Source organism: Schistocerca americana, unplaced genomic scaffold, assembly GCF_021461395.2.
Source record: "Schistocerca americana isolate TAMUIC-IGC-003095 unplaced genomic scaffold, iqSchAmer2.1 HiC_scaffold_41, whole genome shotgun sequence".
NCBI lineage: Eukaryota > Metazoa > Arthropoda > Insecta > Orthoptera > Acrididae > Schistocerca > Schistocerca americana.
This window is the reverse complement of record NW_025726137.1, coordinates 1626999-1653019: the sequence shown is the minus strand read 5'-3', so window position 1 is coordinate 1653019 and position 26021 is coordinate 1626999.

The following is a 26021-nucleotide window of genomic DNA, read 5'->3' as shown; positions in this document are numbered from 1 at the left end:
TCGTCTCTATCCTGACAGTTCGTTTGTAATTGGTCCTGTGCAGAATACGGTCGCACACCCTGACTCTGGTCTCCAGTAATCCTTAGATTCAGACAATCCACTGGTAGTTCACCTTTCGTCTTTTATTCTGCAAACCTAATGCACGTTTCGCCCTTTTCTCCTAATGGCAGTGTGCCTAGGCCCATATTGATTATCGCTTTGTGTTGGGTCCTAAAATCAATCCCAATGATCATTTAAACCGCGAGATGTGGTACGATGAAAAAATTTCCGTGTAGTACATACCCCTGACAACTAAACTCCAGTCTTGTCTCTCGCCTAATTTCAGTGGGTTTCCCTCTGACGGCACCTCGGATTTTATTCTTCTGGGCCTTTAGTGTCGGAGGTTTCAACATGTTGCATCTGTCAAATAGGGTTTCCGAGATCGCTCAAATTTCGCTCCCGCTATCTAGTACAGCCTCAGCTGTTACGTCACCTAGTTTAATCTTAACGACCGGGTGCAGATCTCGCGTAACATCTTCCTCCCTCTCTTCTAAGAGCGATTCCCTAATATCCTCATACATGAGCATGCAGCTGTGGCGGTTTCCGATACGTGGTGCGGGTTTTTGTGCCACCGTCCCCGCAACGTTGGCTAGTCATGGCTGTTCGTGCACCTCTTCTATCTGTGCACGCCCAGGATTTGGCCCCCTAATATCTATTGTCTGCGAATTTTTTTCTCGACTTTTGTGAGATGCAAAGTTCGGTTGTGGGTGTCCTTGCGACCACGGCTGGTTGTTACCCCACTTTTCTTTCTTCCATCTATTACCGATATTCGTTTTTGCTTCCTGTTGACCGTTATACATTTGCCAGCTCTTACTACTATGCCATTGGTTCATCCGTTTATGATCTGCTTGTGCAGTGAAATTTTGTGACTACTTTCGTTTCTGTATCACTCTTACGGTTACGCGCCAGCTCCTCGTTCAACACCAATTCGACTTCTTTTAGCATATTTCTGAAGCCCTCCACATCGTCTCCGCATTTACCTATAAGATTTTGTTGGTGACGTGAGAGAAGCTTCATGCAGCAAATACGGATAATCTCGTTATTCGTATACGGGTTGTCTAGGAATTCATTCTTCTTGACCTTCTGGTCGAGGAATTTCACTGTGCTCTTAAAGCCCGCAGTTTCCATGTCCTTATCCATCATCATTTCGTGTTTTATTCTGGTCTGAGTACTTTGTGACCTGTATCGATTGAGAAATATTGGCGAAATTCTTCGAAAGACTCGCAAGACTTCCCACACTTAAGCATCGTTTCTGCCACTAACCCTTCTAAATGTGCACATACAAAGTTGATCTGTTTCCGCGTTCGCCAATGCGGTGGAAATGCTTCTGTGGTTTGGGAGATAAAAGTCCGTGGGTGCATAACATTATTGTCCTCTCGGTAGTGTTGGAATCTTCGTAGGCTTAAGTACTTTTCATGGCCGAACTGCTCCTCGTATCTTGGAGTACGTTCATTTCCATGACCCTGCTGTAGATTGTAGTGTGTCGGCGGTGTACTGTCTCCTCCGTTCGTACTGATTTGTGTTTCCGTACTACCGGAATTTCCCCTCTGCGAGTTGCACCGTTGCAGAGGTAAACTGTTCTCATGGCTGCTTCGTACCGACCTCGGCTCTGCAACCATGAGAGCCACCGTACCTTTCCTCATCACGACCTGTCTAGCTGCTTGAGTGGGACTTGATTCGTAAGTGGGAGGTGGAGGACCTGATTGCTTCTGTCCCGCGCTACCTGCACTGCCACCGTTCAGAAACTCTGTGTCCCCAGTTAGCGGTGTTACATTTCCTGCACTCTCTTTTGATTGCACCGCGTCCCCAGTTATCTGCGTGCGAAGATATTCGCGTTGTTGCTGCACGACCTGCATGACCCTTTCGTCGATGGACTTTTCCATCTCCAGCCGGCCGAAGTGGCCGTGCGGTTAAAGGCGCTGCAGTCTGGAACCGCAGGACCGCTACGGTCGCAGGTTCGAATCCTGCCTCGGGCATGGATGTTTGTGATGTCCTTAGGTTAGTTAGGTTTAACTAGTTCTAAGTTCTAGGGGACTAATGACCGCAGCAGTTGAGTCCCATAGTGCTCAGAGCCATCTCCGCTACTCTCTCTTCAACTACTTCCTCGACATGAATCTGTAATGATTTTCCCGCAACTTTCGCTAGTTTGTCCAGGCGATGTTTCAGTTTAGTCAGTTACTTTGTTCCGACGGAGGTCGCCGTCTTAGTAAGCTCGCGAGCCTCTTGGGCAAACCGTTTCGTGCCGCGTGCGTCTCGTCTCGCCAGAACTGCGTCCCCCCCCTGCGGGTCCGGGGGTTAGAATAGACCCGAGGTATTGCTGCCTGTCTTAAGAGCCGACTAAAGGGAGTCCATCCCCCTCAAGGGGGTTGTTAGCACCTGCGTCCGGAGACGGACGGTTCCACGACCCATATTTGCGGTCATTTTGGTTTTTCACCTATTCTGGTTTCTTCCTTCCTTTGGATGGTTCCTTTCTTTGTTCTTCTCCATCTCGCTGTCTTACTTACTCTTTCCCTTGCCTTCTTCTCCTTGCTTTCTTCTCCTTGCCTTCTTCCCCTTGCCTTCTCTGGTCTCCGCCTCGGCGTTTGAGACAGTCCTTTCTCTACCTGTCTCCCTCTTCTTCCTTCCTCCCTGTGCGTGCCTGAAGGCCGACCCACGCGTTCGCACGCGTAGCCGGTGACGGGGTAACGCGTAATTCCCCGCCCTGGGTAGACAAGTAAAGCACGCATGTACCCCCTGGTAAAGGCCAGGCCCAGGAAGGGGTGATTGCCTGAGTGGGCATCTTCCGACCATGCCGATTGGTCCCTCCGTCCGTTCCTCGGGAGGTGTGACCTGAGGTGTAAACATTCACCTAAGGCGGGAGTGCCCTCTGAGAGGGTCCCCACAAGGAAGGAGCGCGCCATCGGAGATGCTGGCAATCATGGGGGATTCCTCCGCAATGGATTTCTCTCCTTCTTCTCTCTCGACTTCTGCCCAAAAACGGAAACTTGACCAGCCACCAGTGACAAAAGTACTACCGCCTGCCCCACAGTTCCTCGTAGTTTCTCGATCTGAGGACGAAAAGGATTTTTCCTGTGTCAACCCTTTCGTTATATAGAAGGGCGTAGATGCCATAGCCGGTTCTGTCAAGTCTTGTACCAGGTTGCGTAACGGTACCTTGTTACTAGAAACTGAGAGCGCCTTTCAGGCACAAAAACTGCTTCGGGCCACATTCCTGTACACGTTCCCTGTCCGGGTGGAGGCTCACCGCACTTTGAATTCGTCTCGTGGTGTGGTATATACTGGATCACTCGACGGATTGACTGACGAGGAGATTCAGTCTTTCCTCGCTGAGCAGGGCGTGACAGCTGTCCATAGGGTCATGAAAAATGTCAAAAATGACCTTGTACCGACCCGGACACTTTTTTTGACCTTTGATAGTGTTCAGCTGCCGTCGCGCATCAAAGCGGGCTACGAGGTTATTTCTGTTCGCCTCTATGTCCCGACACCTACGCGCTGCTATCAGTGTCAGCGTTTTAATCACACTCGCCAGGCTCGTTCAAATGCGGCTAAATGTGTCACTTGTGGCACGGATGCCCATGAGTGTGACTGTCCACCTCCGTCTCCTCGTTGTGTGAACTGTCAGGGTGACCATGCAGCGTCCTCCCGCGACTGTCCCACCTACAAGGAAAAACGCTGTATACAGGAAATTCGGGTCAAAGAGAAAGTGTCCACCTCGGCTGCTGGCAAGATATTTGCTAGTAGGAAACCCACACTGCCCCCAACGGGGAAATACGGTACCGTCCTCGCCTCTCCTCGAACTACCAGGGAGGTGGCGACGCAGACATGTGATCTGACCTTCAGTACTATGGTCGTCCGTTCGGCCAGTGCTAAGATCGCCCGGTCAACGTCTTCTCTTCCTCCCGTCACCCCTCAGACACGAGGACCTTCATCAGCTTCTGCCAAGAAGACCCAGAAGTCAGATGCACGGGCCTTCAAGAAGGAACTGTCCCGTGCAGACTTCCTACGTACCTCGAACTCCCAGCCATCGACTAGTACTTCCACCAAACGACCTTCCAAGAATTCTCATAGGAAGCAAAGTTCTCCTTCTCCGCCACGGCGCTTTTCTTCTCCTGGGCCACCCAGCGGTTGCCGCCCCAGGCCGTCATCCGTTTCGCCTGGCCGCACCGCTGGTAGCCGAACATCTGGCCGTTCACCGGCGGAGGAAGCTCCCCCTCCCGGCCATCTTAACAAGATGGCCCATGAACCTATTTAACCAATGGACGACGACTGTCCGCCTACTGATAGCGGTGGCAGTGCTAGCTCGAAGCAAGGCGCTCAGCGACCTTCGAGGTGACCCCTTCTTGCATCTTCTTTTTCTTTTTCTTATCACGATGGCACTTATTCACTGGAATATTCCCAGTATTCGCTCCAACCGAGAGGACTTGAAGTTCCTGCTCCGCTTGCACCGTCCGCTTGTCGTAGCCCTCCAGGAAACGAAGCTACGCCCATGAGATCAAATTGCCTTGGCACACTACACCTCTGTGCGTTTTGACCAACCCCCTGTGGCAGGTATTCCGGCTCATGGAGGAGTTATGTTGCCGGTCCGGGATGATATTTACTACGATCCCATCACATTGCGCACCGGCCTGCGGGCAGTTTCCGTCCGAATTACTCTCCCCACTTTTACATTTTCCATTTGTACCGTTTACACTCCATCGTCGTCTGCCGTTACCAGGGCAGACATGATGCAAATTATTGCTCAGCTACCTGCACCATTTTTGTTAACTGGAGACTTCAATGCCCACCATCCCTTTTGGGGCTCTCCAGCATCCTGCCCGAGGGGCTCCCTGTTAGCAGACCTTTTCAAGCAGCTCAGTCTTGTCTGCCTCAATACTGGCGCCCCTACTTTTCTTTCGGACACATCTCACACCTATTCTCATTTAGACCTCACTATATGTACTACCCAACTTGCACGCCGGTTCGAGTGGTATGCACTTTCTGATACTTATTCGAGCGACCACTTCCCGTGTGTCATCCATCTCCTGCATCATACCCCCTCTCCGTACACAGCTAGTTGGAACATCTCCAAAGCAGACTGGGGGCTCTTCTCTTCCAGGGCGACCTTTCAGGATCAAACCTTCACAAGCTACGATAGTCAGGTCGCACACCTCAGGGAATTCATTCTCACTGCTGCTGAATATTCCATCCCTCACACTACTTCTTCTCCACGTCGCGTACCGGTCCACCGGTGGTCCGCAGCATGTATAGATGCTTTACGTGCTCGTCGACGTGCTTTACGCACCTTTAAACGCCACCCTACAGTGGCGAATTGTATCATTTATAAACGATTACGTGCGCAGTGTCCTCGTATTATCAAAGAAAGTAAGAAAGCGAGCTGGGCTGCTTTCACAAGCACCTTCAACAGTTTTACTCCTTCTTCTGTTGTCTGGGGTAGCCTGCGCCGGATATCTGGCACTAAGGTCCACTCACCAGTTTCTGGCGTGACGGTCGCGAATGACGTCCTTGTGGCCCCTGAGGATGTCTCCTATGCCTTCGGCCGCCTTTTCGCAGAGGTTTCGAGCTCCGCTCATTACCACCCTGCCTTCCTCCCCCGAAAACAGGCAAAGGAGGCTAGGCCACCTAACTTCCGCTCCTCGAATCGTGAAAGTTACCTGTGTTGCATCGTTCTGCCTGCATTTGCTCATGCTCAAACGGACCCTCGTGAACTTCTGCGGCTACCAACTTTCTATTTTCCTCACTATGGCCTTCCATATTTCTCTCACGAGCCTGCGTTCGCTCTTCCGCCTTGGCCTGGCTGCGCGTCCTCATGAACTAACGATTATTAAACCCAAAATAACAATTAACTACACAAAATGCAGCACATAAAACACAAATCAAATCACAAAAGAATTCAAATACAACTTACAGCAAAAGACAAGAAGAAGAGAAAAACAAAATTTCAACGATTTTGCGAAAACTACACTTATGCACGGTATAGGAAGCCCATCACATGTGCGATTTCTGTGTCACTGTCCCACCAATATTTCAACATAGTCGTAGGCTACTGTCTCGCCTCAATACATATACAAGAACATACAAACTACATAATGTATCTAATATCCTGAAAAACGAAAAAAAAATCACAACGATTCAGCAACAACACAAGAAATCATTTATCTTATATCGCACAATTGCTGCTTCAAACCTCCTACATTATTCAGTAGCGAGAGTTTACAACACCACAACTAATCGCTGAAATTAAGGCCACCTTTAACAAAAATTTAGAAAATATGACAACGTCACAAAAAATGCCTATTTATGAACAATCCTGGCTCTGATGCACCTTGTGTAAACTTAGCAGTCCGTCGCTGACATAGAAGACTGCAAACCTCCCTTCCTTCCCGTCTGGGCAAGCTGTGCAGTGACTAGAGTACATGTGAAGCTTACTGGGACAGGGAAAATGCTAGCTATAATGAAGTCGATAATTCGATCGAAATACTGGCATTTTAATTTGATATTCACCAAAACTGACAAAATTTACAAAAAAAATATGAATATCTTTGTCCACAAACTCACTCCTGAGAATGGCTCATTAACAATTTCCAATAACGCGCCCCTATTAGCGGCAGCTGCGTTGATAAATACTCTGCACCTAGCAAGGATAACTTCTGGATCGAGAATATTGGGTAAGTTGTGAGATGTGGTTAGGCGGTGGTGAAAATCTCGCTTCTGAGCACACAAAGAGCTCTAACCGCAGAACTCTGCACGGAACACGCGTTGGTGCAATGCTGCGATACAGACCGTATATCTCCCTTCGAAGACGATGGCCAAGACGCCGTCTCCAAGTCCGTACCGCTCGATGGCTGAAGGCGAATTCCTTCCACAATTCTCTCGTTTCCCATGTGTACGAAAACGCGGCGGATGAATACTCAATTTCGGCCAATGTCGATCGCTCTATCATCCCCGAGATCCCTCCACGGAGATCTACCCAATGATCGAGTAGGTCATAACGCCCCTTGGCAAACGAAACTCCCGTCCTCGCAACGTATTGCCCAGCACAGGTGACTCCGGATGCCGGGCTACCCCCAAAACCGCCGTACTGTCCCACGTTTCCGGTGACCGCTAACTGCCGCCCACAGCGGCCCGGCGAGCTACGGCCATCTGCAGACTTTACGTTTCACAACTCTCAACTTCCGACGCTTTTCGCCAACACTTTAAGATAGTGGCTCAATCCTGCAGACATGCAGGGAGTACCGCTCGAGAGTGCCTCATATTTAACAAAATTCTATAGAGTCATGATCTGATGCCCCTGCCAGTCCCTTTATTATTAATACTAATGTCGGTAAGCTAATGTGTAAGTGCCCATGCTCTAGCACTTTACACTTGTACCTTCACATTTACGATGAAACACAGAAATTGAATCGGAATTGAATAAAAAGCCACTATGACGACCTCTATCCAGGGAGAGAAAAGCCTCAAAAAGTGTGTGATTCCACCGATGTACCAGGGCAAGTGTACTGTAACCGTTTGACACTGAAATAAACGATGAATCACAGAAATTGCATTGGGATTGAATACAAAAGGCACAAAGCCGACTTCTGTCAAGGGGGAGTAAATCCTCAAGCTGTCTGTGCTTTGAATCTTTCCTGGGAGTGCAGTAGTAGATTCCGATGCACCACTGCAGGTTTACTGTAACCTTTGGACGTTCACATTATCGATCAAAGAAACGGCATCGGGATTGAATACATAAGGCACATTGCCCACTTCTGTGAAGGGCGAATAACGCTTCAGTCAGTGATTGAACCTTTCCTGCTAGACCAGTATTAGATATCGATACACCATTACAAGTTTCATCGTCAAAGTGAAGGTCCAAACGTTACAGTAAACACAGAAATTGCATTGGAATTGAATACAACAGCCAAAATGACGACTTCTGTATAGGGGGAGTAACGCTTTAAAGAGTCTATGATTTGAACCTTTCCACGTAGTCCAGTAGGAGATCGCGATGCACCACTGCAGTTTTACTGTAACCCTTCGACATTCACATTGACGATGAAAAACAGAAGCCGGCTGGAGTGGCCGTGCGGTTCTAGGCGCTACAGTATGGAGCCGAGCAACCGCTACGGTCGCAGGTTCGAATCCTGCCTCAAGCATGGATGTGTGTGATGTCTTGAGGTTAGTTAGGTTTAAGTAGTTCTAAGTTCTAGGGGACTGATGACCTAAGATGTTAAGTCCCATAGTGCTCAGAGCCATTTGAACCATTTTCTTGAAAAACAGAAATTCCATCGGCGTTAAAAACAAAAGGCACAAAGCCGATTTCTGCTTAGGGCGAGTAACTTCTCGAACAGTCTGTGCTTTGGAACTTCCTGGGAGGCCAGTGACCGATTCCGATGCACCACTAGAGGAGTTCCGGAATCCTTGGACCTTCACATTGACGATGAGACACAGAAATTTCATCGGGATTGAATACAAAAGGCACAAAGCCGACTTCTGTCCAGGGGGAGTAACACCTCAGAGAGTCGGTGCTATGAAAATTTCCTGGAATGCCAGTGTTCGATTCCGGTGCACCTCTACAGATTTTCTGCAACCCTTCGATCTTCACATTGACGAAGAAACACAGAAATTGCATCGGGAGTGAATACAAAAGCCACAATGCCGACTCCTGTCCAGAGCGACAAACACCTCAAAGAGTCGGTGCTTGAAACCTTTCCTGGGAGGCCAGTGTTCGATTCCGATGCACAACTACACGTTTTCCTCAACCCTAGAACCTTCACATTGACGATGAAACACAGAAAATGCATCGGGATTGAATACAAAAGGCACAACGCCGACTTCTGTCCTGGTGGAGTAACGCCTCAAAGACACGGCGTATGAAAATTTCCTGGGATGCCAGTGTTCGATTCCGATGCACCACTACAGGTTTTATGCAACACTTGGAACTTTACATTGACTATGAAACACACAAATGGCATCGGGATCGAAAACAAAACCCACAATACCGACTTCTGTCCAGGGGGAGTAACACCTCCAAGAGTCAGTGCTATGAAAATGCCTGGGAGGCCAGTGTTTCGATTCCGATGCACCAGTATAGGTTTTCTGCAACCCTTAAACGTTCACATTGACGATGAAACAGAGAAATTACATTGCGATCGAATACAAAAATCACAATGCCGACTTCTGTCCGAGGGGTGTATCGCCTCAAAGAGTCGATGTTTAGAACCTTTCCTGGGATGCCAGTGATAGATTCCGTAACCACTAGAGGTTTTCAGCAACCCTTGGTATTTCACATTGACGATGAAACACAGAATTTGCATCGAGATTGAATACAAAAGGCACAGTGCCGTCTTCTGTCCAGGGGGAGTAACGCCTCAAAAAGTCATTGCTATGAAAATTTCCTGTGATGCCAGTGTTCGATTCCGATGCACCACATCAGGTTTTCGGCAACTCTTTGACTTTTACATAGAAGATGAAACACAGAAATTACATCGGGATTGAATTCAAAAGGCACAAGGCCGGCTTCTGTCCAGGGGGAGTGACGCCTCCAACAGTCGGTGCTTAGAACCTTTCCTGGGAGACCAGTGATCGATTCCGATGCACCACTATAGGTTTTCTGCAATCCTTGGACCTTCCCATTGACGATGAAACACAAAAATTGCATCTGAATTCTGTACAAAATGCACAATGCCGACTTAAGTACAAGAAGACTGACTTTTCTTAGTGTCTAGGTGTTGAGCTCTTCCTGTGAGACCAGTTTTATACTCCGATGCTTCACATCTGGTTTACTGTGTCCCTTGGACCTTTACATTTACGATGAAACACAGAAATTGGATCTGAATTAAATACAAAAGGCATAATGCCGACTTAAGGACTACAAGACTGAGTCATCTTACCGTCTAAGTTTTGAGCCTTACCTGTGAGACCAGTTTTAGATTCCGATGCTTCACTTCAGGTTCACTATATCCCTTGGACCTTCACTTTGACGATGAAACACAGAAAATGCATCCGAATTAAGTACAAAAGGCACAATGCCGACTTAAGTACAGGAGGACTGAGTCTACTTAACGTCTATGTTCTGAGCCTTTACTGTGAGACCAGTTTACGATTCCATTGCTTCTCTTCAGGTTTACTGTATCCCTAGGACCTTCACATTGACGATGAAACACAAAAATTGCAGCGGAATTAATTATAAAAGGCCGACTTAAGTACAAGAAAACTGACTTTTCTTAGTGTATATGTTTGAGCCTTTCCTGTGTCACCAGTTTTAGATTCCGATCCACAACTGCTGGTTTACAGTTCTTTTGGACCTTCACATTGACGATGACACACAGTATTTGCATCGGAATTTAATACAAAAGGCACAATGCCGACTTAAGTACAAGAAGACTGAGTCTTCTGACTGTCTATGTTGTGAGCCATCCCTGTGAGACCAGTTATAGATTCGGATGCTTCACTTCAGGTTTACTGTATCCCTTGGACCTTCACTTTGACGATGAAGCACAGTAATTGCATCGGAATTAAATACAAAAGGCACAATGCCGACTTAAGTACAAGATGATTGACTTTTCTTAGTGTCTATGTTTTGAGCATTTCCTGTGAGACCAGTTTTAGATTCCGATGCTTAACTTCAGGTTTACTGTATCCCTCGGATCTTAACTTTGACGAAGAAACACAGAAATTGCATCTGAATCAAATACAAAAGGCACAATGTCGACTTAAGTACGAGAAGACAGAGTCTTCTTACTGTCTATGTCGTGAGCATTTCCTGTGAGACCAGTTGTAGATTTCGATGCTTCACTTCAGGTTTACTGTATCCTTTGGAAATTCGCTTTGACGATGAAACACAGAAATTGAATCGGAATTAAATAGAAATGGCAGAATGCCAGCATAAGTACAAGAAGATTGAGTCCTCCTACTGTCTATATTTTGAGCCTTTCCTGTGTCACCAGTTTTAGTTTCCAAAGCTTTACTTCAGGTTTACTGTATTCCTTGGACCTTCACTTTGACGATGAAAAACAAAAATTGCATCGGAATTAGATACAAAAGGCACAATGCCGACTTAAGAACAAGAAGACTAAGTCATCTTACTGTCTATGTTTTGAGCCTTCCCTATGAGACCAGTTTTAGATTCCGATGCTTCACTTCAGATTTACTGTATCCTTTGGACCTTCCCTTTGACGATGAAACGCAGAAGGTTTACATGTAGTGGCATATTGCTCCTGCAGGACAGACCACAGTAATAATTAAAGGGTGGAAAGAAAGAAAGTAGGTCGAGCAGCTGGCAGCAGTAACTATGAGTCTCTTAAGGTAGCCAAATACCTCGTCACTCGGCGAAATTTATTTGAAAACTCGAGGAAATCGTCGTTGAAGTAACTCAGACGACGGTAACATGGACAGGTGGTGGCGTATCGCATCTGCAGGACACCACAGTACGAATTAAAGACAGGACAGATTCAAAGAAGGGGGAGCAGCTGGCTGCAGTAACAATGACGCTTATAAGGTAGCCAAATGCCTCGTCATCCGGCGAGGTACATTTGCTAACTCGAGAGACTCGTAGTGGCAGTAACAGAGACGACGTTAACGTGGACATATAGTGGCACATCGGTTCTGTAGGTCAGCCATAGCAAGATTGATAGAGAGAAAGGGCTTAGAAAAGTGGGAGCAGCAGGCAGGGGTACTATGACTCCCTTAAGGTAGCCAAATGCCTCGTCACTATGTAAAATTTTTTTTGAAAACTCGAGGATATTTTCGTTAAGGTAGCTCTGACAACGTTAAGGTTTACATGTAGTGGCATATTGCTCCTGAAGGACTGACCACAGTAATAATTAAAGAGTGGAAAGAAAGAAAGTAGGTCGAGCAGCTGGCAGCAGTAACTATGACTCTCTTAAGGTAGCCAAATGCCTCGTCACTCGGCGAAATTTATTTGAAAACTCGAGGAAATCGTCGTTGGAGTAACTCAGACAACGGTAACATGGACAGGTGGTGGCGTATCGCTTCTGCAGGACACCACAGTACGAATTAAAGAGAGGAAAGATTCAAAGAAGGGGGAGCAGCTGGCTGCAGTCACTATGACTCTCTTAAGGTAGCCAAATGCCTCGTCATCCGGCGGGGTACATTTGCTAACTCGAGAGACTCGTAGTGGGAGTAACAGTGACGACGTTAACGCGGACATATAGTGGCACATCGGTTCCGTAGGACAGGCCATAGCAAGAATGATAGAGAGAATGGGCTTAGAAAAGTGGGAGCAGCAGGCAGGAGTACTATGACTCTCATCAGGTAGCCAAATGCCTCGTCACCATGTGAAATTTTTTTTGAAAACTCGAGGATATCTTCGATAAGGTAGCTCAGACAACGTGAAGGTTTACATGTAGTGGCATATTGCTCCTGCAGGACTGACCACAGAAATAATTAAAGAGTGGAAAGAAAGAAAGTAGGTCGAGCAGCTATCAGCAGTAACTATGACTCTCTTAAGGTAGCCAAATGCCTCGTCACTCGGCGAAATTTATTTGAAAACTCGAGGAAATCGTCGTTGAAGTAACTCAGACAACGGTAACATGGACAGGTGGTGGCGTATCGCTTCTGCAAAACACCACAGTACAAATTAAAGAGAGGAAAGATTCAAAGAAGTGGGAGCAGCTGGCTGCAGTAACTATGACTCTCTTAAGGTAGCCAAATGCCTCGTCATCCGGCGACGTACATTTGCTAACTCGAGAGACTCGTAGTGGGAGTAACAGTGACGACGTTAACGTGGACATATAGTGGCACATCGGTTCCGTAGGACAGGCCATAGCAAGAATGATAGAGAGAATGGGCTTAGAAAAGTGGGAGCAGCAGGCAGGAGTACCATGACTCTCTTAAGGTTGCCAAATGCCTCGTCACCATGTGAAATTTTTTTTGAAAACTCGAGGATATCTTCGATAAGGTAGCTCAGACAGCGTTAAGGTTTACATGTAGTGGCATATTGCTCCTGCAGGACTGACCACAGAAATAATTAAAGAGTGGAAAGAAAGAAAGTAGGTCGAGCAGCTGGCAGCAGTAACTATGACTCTCTTAAGGTAGCCAAATGCCTCGTCACTCGGCGAAATTTATTTGAAAACTCGAGGAAATCGTCGTTGAAGTAACTCAGACAACGGTAACATGGACAGGTGGTGGCGTATCGCTTCTGCAAAACACCACAGTACGAATTAAAGAGAGGAAAGATTCAAAGAAGGGGGAGCAGCTGGCTGCAGTAATTATGACTCTCTTAAGGTAGCCAAATGCCTCGTCATCCGGCGACGTACATTTGCTAACTCAAGAGACTCGTAGTGGGAGTAACAGTGACGACGTTAACGTGGACATATAGTGGCACATCGGTTCCGTAGGACAGGCCATAGCAAGAATGATAGAGAGAATGGGCTTAGAAAAGTGGGAGCAGCAGGCAGGAGTACCATGACTCTCTTAAGGTAGCCAAATGCCTCGTCACCATGTGAAATTTTTTTTGAAAACTCGAGGATATCTTCGATAAGGTAGCTCAGACAGCGTTAAGGTTTACATGTAGTGGCATATTGCCCCTGCAGGACTGACCACAGTAATAATTAAAGAGTGGAAAGAAAGAAAGTAGGTCGAGCAGCTGGCAGCAGTAACTATGACTCTCTTAAGGTAGTCTAATGCCTCGTCACTCGGCGAAATTTATTTGAAAACTCGAGGAAATCGTTGTTGAAGTAACTCAGACAACAGTAACATGGACAGGTGGTGGCGTATCGCTTCTGCAGGACTGACCACAGTACGAATTAAAGACAGGAAAGATTCAAAGAAGGGGGAGCAGCTGGCTGCAGTAACTATGACGCTTATAAGGTAGCCAAATGCCTCGTCATCCGGCGAGGTACATTTGCTAACTCGAGAGACTCGTAGAGGGAGTAACAGAGACGACGTTAACCTGGACATATAGTGGCACATCGGTCCTGTAGGACAGCCATAGCAAGAATGATAGAGAGAAAGGGCTTAAAAAAGTGGGAGCAGCAGGCAGGGGTACTATGACTCTCTTAAGGCAGCCAAATGCCTATTCACCATGTGAAATTTTTTTTGAAAACTCGAGAATATCTTCGTTAAGGTAGCTCTGACAACGTTAAGGTTTACATGTAGTGGCATATTGCTCCTGCAGGACTGACCACAGTAATAATTAATGAGTGGAAAGAATGAAAGTAGGTCGAGCAGCTGGCGGCAGTAACTATGACTCTCTTAAGGTAGCCAAATGCCTCGTCACTCGGCGAGATTTATTTGAAAACTCAAGGAAATTAACGCTGAATAAATCAGACAACGGTAACATGCACAGGTGGTGGCGTATCGCTCTGCAGGACTGACCACAGTACGATTTAAAGGGAGGAAAGATTCAAAGAAGGGGGAGCAGCTGGCTGCAGTAACTATGACTCTCTTAAGGAAGCCAAATGCCTCGTCACCCGGCGAGGTACATTTGCTAACTCGAGAGAATCGTAGTGGGAGTAACAGTGACGACGTTAACGTGGACATATAGTGGCACATCGGTTCTGTAGGACAGCCATAGCAAGAATGATAGAGAGAATGGGCTTAGAAAAGTGCGAGCAGCAGGCAGGGGTACTATGACTCTCTTAAGGCAGCCAAATGCCTCGTCACCATGTGAAAATTTTTTTGAAAACTCGAGAATATCTCCGTTAAGGTAGCTCAGTCAACGTTAAGGTTTACATGTAGTGGCATATTGCTCCTGCAGGACTGACCACAGTAATAATTAATGAGTGGAAAGAATGAAAGTAGGTCGAGCAGCTGGCAGCAGTAACTATGACTCTCTTAAGGTAGCCAAATGCCTCGTCACTCGGCGAAATTTATTTGAAAACTCGAGGAAATCGTCGTCGAAGTAACTCAGACAACGGTAACATATGCGGGTGGTGGCGTATCGCTTCTGCAGGACACCAAGGTACGAATTAAAGAGAGGAAAGATTCAAAGAAGGGGGAGCAGCTGGCTGCAGTAACTATGACTCTCTTAAGGTAGCCAAATGCCTCGTCACTCGGCGAAATTTATTTGAAAACTCGAGGAAATCGTCGTTGAAGTAACTCAGACAGTGGTAACATGGACAGGTGGTGGCGTATCGCATCTGCAGGACACCACAGTACGAATTAAAGACAGGACAGATTCAAAGAAGGGGGAGCAGCTGGCTGCAGTAAGTATGACGCTTATAAGGTAGCCAAATGCCTCGTCATCCGGCGAGGTACATTTGCTAACTCGAGAGACTCGTAGTGGGAGTAACAGTGACGACGTTAACGTGGACATATGGTGGCACATCGGTTCCGTAGGACAGGCCATAGCAAGAATGATAGAGAGAATGGGCTTAGAAAAGTGGGAGCAGCAGGCAGGAGTACCATGACTCTCTTAAGGTTGCCAAATGCCTCGTCACCATGTGAAATTTTTTTTGAAAACTCGAGGATATCTTCGATAAGGTAGCTCAGACAGCGTTAAGGTTTACATGTAGTGGCATATTGCTCCTGCAGGACTGACCACAGAAATAATTAAAGAGTGGAAAGAAAGAAAGTAGGTCGAGCAGCTGGCAGCAGTAACTATGACTCTCTTAAGGTAGCCAAATGCCTCGTCACTCGGCGAAATTTATTTGAAAACTCGAGGAAATCGTCGTTGAAGTAACTCAGACAACGGTAACATGGACAGGTGGTGGCGTATCGCTTCTGCAAAACACCACAGTACGAATTAAAGAGAGGAAAGATTCAAAGAAGGGGGAGCAGCTGGCTGCAGTAGCTATGACTCTCTTAAGGTAGCCAAATGCCTCGTCATCCGGCGACGTACATTTGCTAACTCGAGAGACTCGTAGTGGGAGTAACAGTGACGACGTTAACGTGGACATATAGTGGCACATCGGTTCCGTAGGACAGGCCATAGCAAGAATGATAGAGAGAATGGGCTTAGAAAAGTGGGAGCAGCAGGCAGGAGTACCATGACTCTCTTAAGGTAGCCAAATGCCTCGTCACCATGTGAAATTTTTTTTGAAAACTCGAGGATATCTTCGATAAGGTAGCTCAGACAGCGTTAAGGTTTACATGTAGTGGCATATTGCTCCTGCAGGACTGACCACAGTAATAATTAAAGAGTGGAAAGAAAGAAAGTAGGTCGAGCAGCTGGCAGCAGTAACTATGACTCTCTTAAGGCAGCCAAATGCCTCGTCACTCGGCGAAATTTATTTGAAAACTCGAGGAAATCGTCGTTGAAGTAACTCAGACAACGTGTAACATGGACAGGTGGTGGCGTATCGCTTCTGCAAAACACCACAGTACGAATTAAAGAGAGGAAAGATTCAAAGAAGGGGGAGCAGCTGGCTGCAGTAACTATGACTCTCTTAAGGTAGCCAAATGCCTCGTCATCCGGCGAGGTACATTTGCTAACTCGAGAGACTCGTAGAGGGAGTAACAGAGACGACGTTAACCTGGACATATAGTGGCACATCGGTCCTGTAGGACAGCCATAGCAAGAATGATAGAGAGAAAGGGCTTAAAAAAGTGGGAGCAGCAGGCAGGGGTACTATGACTCTCTTAAGGCAGCCAAATGCCTATTCACCATGTGAAATTTTTTTTGAAAACTCGAGAATATCTTCGATAAGTTAGCTCTGACAACGTTAAGGTTTACATGTAGTGGCATATTGCTCCTGCAGGACTGACCACAGTAATAATTAATGAGTGGAAAGAATGAAAGTAGGTCGAGCAGCTGGCGGCAGTAACTATGACTCTCTTAAGGTAGCCAAATGCCTCGTCACTCGGCGAGATTTATTTGAAAACTCAAGGAAATTGTCGCTGAATAAATCAGACAACGGTAACATGCACAGGTGGTGGCGTATCGCTCTGCAGGACTGACCACAGTACGATTTAAAGGGAGGAAAGATTCAAAGCAGGGGGAGCAGCTGGCTGCAGTAACTATGACTCTCTTAAGGAAGCCAAATGCCTCGTCACCCGGCGAGGTACATTTGCTAACTCGAGAGAATCGTAGTGGGAGTAACAGTGACGACGTTAACGTGGACATATAGTGGCACATCGGTTCTGTAGGACAGCCATAGCAAGAATGATAGAGAGAATGGGCTTAGAAAAGTGCGAGCAGCAGGCAGGGGTACTATGACTCTCTTAAGGCAGCCAAATGCCTCGTCACCATGTGAAAATTTTTTTGAAAACTCGAGAATATCTTCGTTAAGGTAGCTCAGTCAACGTTAAGGTTTACATGTAGTGGCATATTGCTCCTGCAGGACTGACCACAGTAATAATTAATGAGTGGAAAGAATGAAAGTAGGTCGAGCAGCTGGCAGCAGTAACTATGACTCTCTTAAGGTAGCCAAATGCCTCGTCACTCGGCGAAATTTATTTGAAAACTCGAGGAAATCGTCGTCGAAGTAACTCAGACAACGGTAACATATGCGGGTGGTGGCGTATCGCTTCTGCAGGACACCAAGGTACGAATTAAAGAGAGGAAAGATTCAAAGAAGGGGGAGCAGCTGGCTGCAGTAACTATGACTCTCTTAAGGTAGCCAAATGCCTCGTCACTCGGCGAAATTTATTTGAAAACTCGAGGAAATCGTCGTTGAAGTAACTCAGACAGTGGTAACATGGACAGGTGGTGGCGTATCGCATCTGCAGGACACCACAGTACGAATTAAAGACAGGACAGATTCAAAGAAGGGGGAGCAGCTGGCTGCAGTAAGTATGACGCTTATAAGGTAGCCAAATGCCTCGTCATCCGGCGAGGTACATTTGCTAACTCGAGAGACTCGTAGTGGGAGTAACAGTGACGACGTTAACGTGGACATATGGTGGCACATCGGTTCCGTAGGACAGGCCATAGCAAGAATGATAGAGAGAATGGGCTTAGAAAAGTGGGAGCAGCAGGCAGGAGTACCATGACTCTCTTAAGGTTGCCAAATGCCTCGTCACCATGTGAAATTTTTTTTGAAAACTCGAGGATATCTTCGATAAGGTAGCTCAGACAGCGTTAAGGTTTACATGTAGTGGCATATTGCTCCTGCAGGACTGACCACAGAAATAATTAAAGAGTGGAAAGAAAGAAAGTAGGTCGAGCAGCTGGCAGCAGTAACTATGACTCTCTTAAGGTAGCCAAATGCCTCGTCACTCGGCGAAATTTATTTGAAAACTCGAGGAAATCGTCGTTGAAGTAACTCAGACAACGGTAACATGGACAGGTGGTGGCGTATCGCTTCTGCAAAACACCACAGTACGAATTAAAGAGAGGAAAGATTCAAAGAAGGGGGAGCAGCTGGCTGTAGTAACTATGACTCTCTTAAGGTAGCCAAATGCCTCGTCATCCGGCGACGTACATTTGCTAACTCGAGAGACTCGTAGTGGGAGTAACAGTGACGACGTTAACGTGAACATATAGTGGCACATCGGTTCCGTAGGACAGGCCATAGCAAGAATGATAGAGAGAATGGGCTTAGAAAAGTGGGAGCAGCAGGCAGGAGTACCATGACTCTCTTAAGGTAGCCAAATGCCTCGTCACCATGTGAAATTTTTTTTGAAAACTCGAGGATATCTTCGATAAGGTAGCTCAGACAGCGTTAAGGTTTACATGTAGTGGCATATTGCTCCTGCAGGACTGACCACAGTAATAATTAAAGAGTGGAAAGAAAGAAAGTAGGTCGAGCAGCTGGCAGCAGTAACTATGACTCTCTTAAGGTAGCCAAATGCCTCGTCACTCGGCGAAATTTATTTGAAAACTCGAGGAAATCGTCGTTGAAGTAACTCAGACAACGGTAACATGGACAGGTGGTGGCGTATCGCTTCTGCAAAACACCACAGTACGAATTAAAGAGAGGAAAGATTCAAAGAAGGGGGAGCAGCTGGCTGCAGTAACTATGACTCTCTTAAGGTAGCCAAATGCCTCGTCATCCGGCGAGGTACATTTGCTAACCCGAGAGACTCGTAGAGGGAGTAACAGAGACGACGTTAACCTGGACATATAGTGGCACATCGGTCCTGTAGGACAGCCATAGCAAGAATGATAGAGAGAAAGGGCTTAAAAAAGTGGGAGCAGCAGGCAGGGGTACTATGACTCTCTTAAGGCAGCCAAATGCCTATTCACCATGTGAAATTTTTTTTGAAAACTCGAGAATATCTTCGATAAGGTAGCTCTGACAACGTTAAGGTTTACATGTAGTGGCATATTGCTCCTGCAGGACTGACCACAGTAATAATTAATGAGTGGAAAGAATGAAAGTAGGTCGAGCAGCTGGCGGCAGTAACTATGACTCTCTTAAGGTAGCCAAATGCCTCGTCACTCGGCGAGATTTATTTGAAAACTCAAGGAAATTGTCGCTGAATAAATCAGACAACGGTAACATGCACAGGTGGTGGCGTATCGCTCTGCAGGACTGACCACAGTACGATTTAAAGGGAGGAAAGATTCAAAGCAGGGGGAGCAGCTGGCTGCAGTAACTATGACTCTCTTAAGGAAGCCAAATGCCTCGTCACCCGGCGAGGTACATTTGCTAACTCGAGAGAATCGTAGTAGGAGTAACAGTGACGACGTTAACGTGGACATATAGTGGCACATCGGTTCTGTAGGACAGCCAGAGCAAGAATGATAGAGAGAATGGGCTTAGAAAAGTGCGAGCAGCAGGCAGGGGTACTATGACTCTCTTAAGGCAGCCAAATGCCTCGTCACCATGTGAAAATTTTTTTGAAAACTCGAGAATATCTTCGTTAAGGTAGCTCAGTCAACGTTAAGGATTACATGTAGTGGCATATTGCTCCTGCAGGACTGACCACAGTAATAATTAATGAGTGGAAAGAATGAAAGTAGGTCGAGCAGCTGGCAGCAGTAACTATGACTCTCTTAAGGTAGCCAAATGCCTCGTCACTCGGCGAAATTTATTTGAAAACTCGAGGAAATCGTCGTCGAAGTAACTCAGACAACGGTAACATATGCGGGTGGTGGCGTATCGCTTCTGCAGGACACCAAGGTACGAATTAAAGAGAGGAAAGATTCAAAGAAGGGGGAGCAGCTGGCTGCAGTAACTATGACTCTCTTAAGGTAGCCAAATGCCTCGTCACTCGGCGAAATTTATTTGAAAACTCGAGGAAATCGTCGTTGAAGTAACTCAGACAGTGGTAACATGGACAGGTGGTGGCGTATCGCATCTGCAGGACACCACAGTACGAATTAAAGACAGGACAGATTCAAAGAAGGGGGAGCAGCTGGCTGCAGTAAGTATGACGCTTATAAGGTAGCCAAATGCCTCGTCATCCGGCGAGGTACATTTGCTAACTCGAGAGACTCGTAGTGGGAGTAACAGTGACGACGTTAACGTGGACATATGGTGGCACATCGGTTCCGTAGGACAGGCCATAGCAAGAATGATAGAGAGAATGGGCTTAGAAAAGTGGGAGCAGCAGGCAGGAGTACCATGACTCTCTTAAGGTTGCCAAATGCCTCGTCACCATGTGAAATTTTTTTTGAAAACTCGAGGATATCTTCGATAAGGTAGCTCAGACAGCGTTAAGGTTTACATGTAGTGGCATATTGCTCCTGCAGGACTGACCACAGAAATAATTAAAGAGTGGAAAGAAAGAAAGTAGGTCGAGCAGCTGGCAGCAGTAACTATGACTCTCTTAAGGTAGCCAAATGCCTCGTCACTCGGCGAAATTTATTTGAAAACTCGAGGAAATCGTCGTTGAAGTAACTCAGACAACGGTAACATGGACAGGTGGTGGCGTATCGCTTCTGCAAAACACCACAGTACGAATTAAAGAGAGGAAAGATTCAAAGAAGGGGGAGCAGCTGGCTGCAGTAACTATGACTCTCTTAAGGTAGCCAAATGCCTCGTCATCCGGCGACGTACATTTGCTAACTCGAGAGACTCGTAGTGGGAGTAACAGTGACGACGTTAACGTGGACATATAGTGGCACATCGGTTCCGTAGGACAGGCCATAGCAAGAATGATAGAGAGAATGGGCTTAGAAAAGTGGGAGCAGCAGGCAGGAGTACCATGACTCTCTTAAGGTAGCCAAATGCCTCGTCACCATGTGAAATTTTTTTTGAAAACTCGAGGATATCTTCGATAAGGTAGCTCAGACAGCGTTAAGGTTTACATGTAGTGGCATATTGCTCCTGCAGGACTGACCACAGTAATAATTAAAGAGTGGAAAGAAAGAAAGTAGGTCGAGCAGCTGGCAGCAGTAACTATGACTCTCTTAAGGTAGCCAAATGCCTCGTCACTCGGCGAAATTTATTTGAAAACTCGAGGAAATCGTTGTTGAAGTAACTCAGACAACAGTAACATGGACAGGTGGTGGCGTATCGCTTCTGCAGGACTGACCACAGTACGAATTAAAGACAGGAAAGATTCAAAGAAGGGGGAGCAGCTGGCTGCAGTAACTATGACGCTTATAAGGTAGCCAAATGCCTCGTCATCCGGCGAGGTACATTTGCTAACTCGAGAGACTCGTAGAGGGAGTAACAGAGACGACGTTAACCTGGACATATAGTGGCACATCGGTTCTGTAGGACAGCCATAGAAAGAATGATAGAGAGAAAGGGCTTAAAAAAGTGGGAGCAGCAGGCAGGGGTACTATGACTCTCTTAAGGCAGCCAAATGCCTATTCACCATGTGAAATTTTTTTTGAAAACTCGAGAATATCTTCGTTAAGGTAGCTCTGACAACGTTAAGGTTTACATGTAGTGGCATATTGCTCCTGCAGGACTGACCACAGTAATAATTAATGAGTGGAAAGAATGAAAGTAGGTCGAGCAGCTGGCGGCAGTAACTATGACTCTCTTAAGGTAGCCAAATGCCTCGTCACTCGGCGAGATTTATTTTAAAACTCAAGGAAATTGTCGCTGAATAAATCAGACAACGGTAACATGCACAGGTGGTGGCGTATCGCTCTGCAGGACTGACCACAGTACGATTTAAAGGGAGGAAAGATTCAAAGAAGGGGGAGCAGCTGGCTGCAGTAACTATGACTCTCTTAAGGAAGCCAAATGCCTCGTCACCCGGCGAGGTACATTTGCTAACTCGAGAGACTCGTAGTGGGAGTAACAGTGACGACGCTAACGTGGACATATAGTGGCACATCGGTTCTGTAGGACAGCCATAGCAAGAATGATAGAGAGAATGGGCTTAGAAAAGTGCGAGCAGCAGGCAGGGGTACTATGACTCTCTTAAGGCAGCCAAATGCCTCGTCACCATGTGAAAATTTTTTTGAAAACTCGAGAATATCTTCGTTAAGGTAGCTCAGTCAACGTTAAGGTTTAAATGTAGTGGCATATTGCTCCTACAGGACTGACCACAGTAATAATTAATGAGTGGAAAGAATGAAAGTAGGTCGAGCAGCTGGCAGCAGTAACTATGACTCTCTTAAGGTATCCAAATGCCTCGTCACTCGGCGAAATTTATTTGAAAACTCGAGGAAATCGTCGTCGAAGTAACTCAGACAACGGTAACATATGCGGGTGGTGGCGTATCGCTTCTGCAGGACACCAAGGTACGAATTACAGAGAGGAAAGATTCAAAGAAGGGGGAGCAGCTGGCTGCAGTAACTACGACTCTCTTAAGGTAGCCAAATGCCTCGTCATCCGGCGAGGTACATTTGCTAACTCGAGAGACTCGTAGTGGGAGTAACAGAGACGACGTTAACGTGGACATATAGTGGCACATCGGTTCTGTAGGACAGCCATAGCAAGAATGATAGAGAGAAAGGGCTTAGAAAAGTAGGAGCAGCAGGCAGGGGTACTATGACTCCCTTAAGGTAGCCAAATGCCTCGTCACCATGTAAAATTTATTTTGAAAACTCGAGGATATTTTCGTTAAGGTAGCTCAGACAACGTTAAGGATTACATGTAGTGGCATATTGCTCCTGCAGGACTGACCACAGTAATAATTAATGAGTGGAAAGAATGAAAGTAGGTCGAGCAGCTGGCAGCAGTAACTATGACTCTCTTAAGGTAGCCAAATGCCTCGTCACTCGGCGAAATTTATTTGAAAACTCGAGGAAATCGTCGTTGAAGTAACTCAGACAACGGTAACATGGACAGGTGGTGGCGTATCGCTTCTGCAGGACACCAAGGTACGAATTAAAGAGAGGAAAGTTTCAAAGAAGGGGGAGCAGCTGGCTGCAGTAAGTATGACTCTCTTAAGGTAGCCAAATGCCTCGTCACCCGGCGAGGTACATTTGCTAACTCGAGAGACTCGTGGTGGGAGTAACAGTGACGACGTTAACGTGGACATATAGTGGCACATCGGTTCTGTAGGACAGCCATAGCAAGAATGATAGAGAGAATGGGCTTAGAAAAGTGGGAGCAGCAGGCAGGGGTACTATGACTCTCTTAAGGCAGCCAAATGCCTCGTCACCATGTGAAATTTTTTTTGAAAACTCGAGAATATCATCGTTAAGGTAGCTCAGACAACGTTAAGGTTTACATGTAGTGGCATATTGCTCCTGCAGGACTGACCACAGTAATAATTAATGAGTGGAAAGAAAGAAAGTAGGTCGAGCAGCTGGCGGCAGTAACTATGACTCTCTTAAGGTAGCCAAATGCCTCGTCACTCGGCGAGATTTATTTGAAAACTCAAGGAAATCGTCGTTGAATAAATCAGACAATGGTAACATGCACAGGTGGTGGCGTATCGCTCTGCAGGACTGACCACAGTACGATTTAAAGGGAGGAAAGATTCAAAGAAGGGGGAGCAGCTGGCTGCAGTAACTATGACTCTCTTAAGGTAGCCAAATGCCTCGTCACCCGGCGAGGTACATTTGCTAACTCGAGAGACTCGTAGTGGGAGTAACAGTGACGACGTTAACGTGGACATATAGTGGCACATCGGTTCTGTAGGACAGCCATAGCAAGAATGATAGAGAGAAAGGGCTTAGAAAAGTAGGAGCAGCAGGCAGGGGTACTATGACTCAATTAAGGTAGCCAAATGCCTCGTCACCATGTAAAATTTTTTTTGAAAACTCGAGGATATTTTGCGTTAAGGTAGCTCAGACAACGTTAAGGATTACATGTAGTGGCATATTGCTCCTGCAGGACTGACCACAGTAATAATTAATGAGTGGAAAGAATGAAAGTAGGTCGAGCAGCTGGCAGCAGTAACTATGACTCTCTTAAGGTAGCCAAATGCCTCGTCACTCGGCGAAATTTATTTGAAAACTCGAGGAAATCGTCATCGAAGTAACTCAGACAACGGTAACATATACAGGTGGTGGCGTATCGCTTCTGCAGGACACCAAGGTACGAATTAAAGAGAGGAAAGATTCAAAGAAGGGGGAGCAGCTGGCTGCAGTAACTATGACTCTCTTAAGGTAGCCAAATGCCTCGTCACTCGGCGAAATTTATTTGAAAACTCGAGGAAATCGTCGTTGAAGTAACTCAGACAACGGTAACATGGACAAGTGGTGGCGTATCGCTTCTGCAGGACACCAAGGTACGAATTAAAGATAGGAAAGTTTCAAAGAAGGGGGAGCAGCTGGCTGCAGTAACTATGACTCTCTTAAGGTAGCCAAATGCCTCGTCACTCGGCGAGATTTATTTGAAAACTCAAGGAAATCGTCGTTGAATAAATCAGACAACGGTAACATGCACAGGTGGTGGCGTATCGCTCTGCAGGACTGACCACAGTACGATTTAAAGGGAGGAAAGATTCAAAGAAGGGGGAGCAGCTGGCTGCAGTAACTATGACTCTCTTAAGGTAGCCAAATGCCTCGTCACCCGGCGAGGTACATTTGCTAACTCGAGAGACTCGTAGTGGGAGTAACAGAGACGACGACAACGTGGACATATAGTGGCACATCGGTTCTGTAGGACAGCCATAGCAAGAATGATAGAGAGAAAGGGCTTAGAAAAGTAGGAGCAGCAGGCAGGGGTACTATGACCCCTTAAGGTAGCCAAAAGCCTCGTCACCATGTGAAATTTTTTTTGAAAACTCGAGGATATTTTCGTTAAGGTAGCTCAGACAACGTTAAGGATTACATGTAGTGGCATATTGCTCCTGCAGGACTGACCACAGTAATAATTAATGCGTGGAAAGAATGAAAGTAGGTCGAGCAGCTGGCAGCAGTAACTATGACTCTCTTAAGGTAGCCAAAGGCCTCGTCACTCGGCGAAATTTATTTGAAAACTCGAGGTAATCGTCGTCGAAGTAACTCAGACAACGGTAACATATACAGGTGGTGGCGTATCGCCTCTGCAGGACACCAAGGTACGAATTAAAGAGAGGAAAGATTCAAAGAAGGGGGAGCAGCTGGCTGCAGTAACTATGACTCTCTTTTAAGGTACCCAAATGCCTCGTCACTCGGCGAGATTTATTTGAAAACTCGAGGAAATCGTCGTCGAAGTAACTCAGACAACGGTAACATGGACAGGTGGTGGCGTATCGCCTCTGCAGGACTGACCACAGTACGATTTTAAGGGAGGAAAGATTCAAGGAACGGGGAGCAGCTGGCTGCAGTAACTATGACTCTCTTAAGGTAGCCAATTGCCTCTTCACCCGGCGAGATACATTAGCTAACTCGAGAGACTCGTAGTGGGAGTAACAGTGACGACGTTAACGTGGACATATAGTGGCACATCGGTTCTGTAGGACAGCCATAGCAAGAATGATAGAGAGAAAGGCCTTAGAAAAGTGGGAGCAGCAGGCAGGGGTACTATGACTCCCTTAAGGTAGCCAAATGCCTCGTCACCATGTGAATTTTTTTTTGGAAACTCGAGAATATCTCCGTTAAGGTAGCTCAGACAACGTTAAGGTTTACATGTAGTGGCATATTGCTCCTGCAGGACTGACCACAGTAATAATTAATGAGTCGAAAGAAAGAAAGTAGGTCGAGCAGCTGGCAGCAGTAACTATGACTCTCTTAAAGTAGCCAAATGCCTCGTCACTCGGTGAAATTTATTTGAAAACTCGAGGAAATCGTTGTTGAAGTAACTCAGACAACGGTAACATGGACAGGTTTTGGCGTATCGCTTCTGCAGGACACCACAGTACGAATTAAAGAG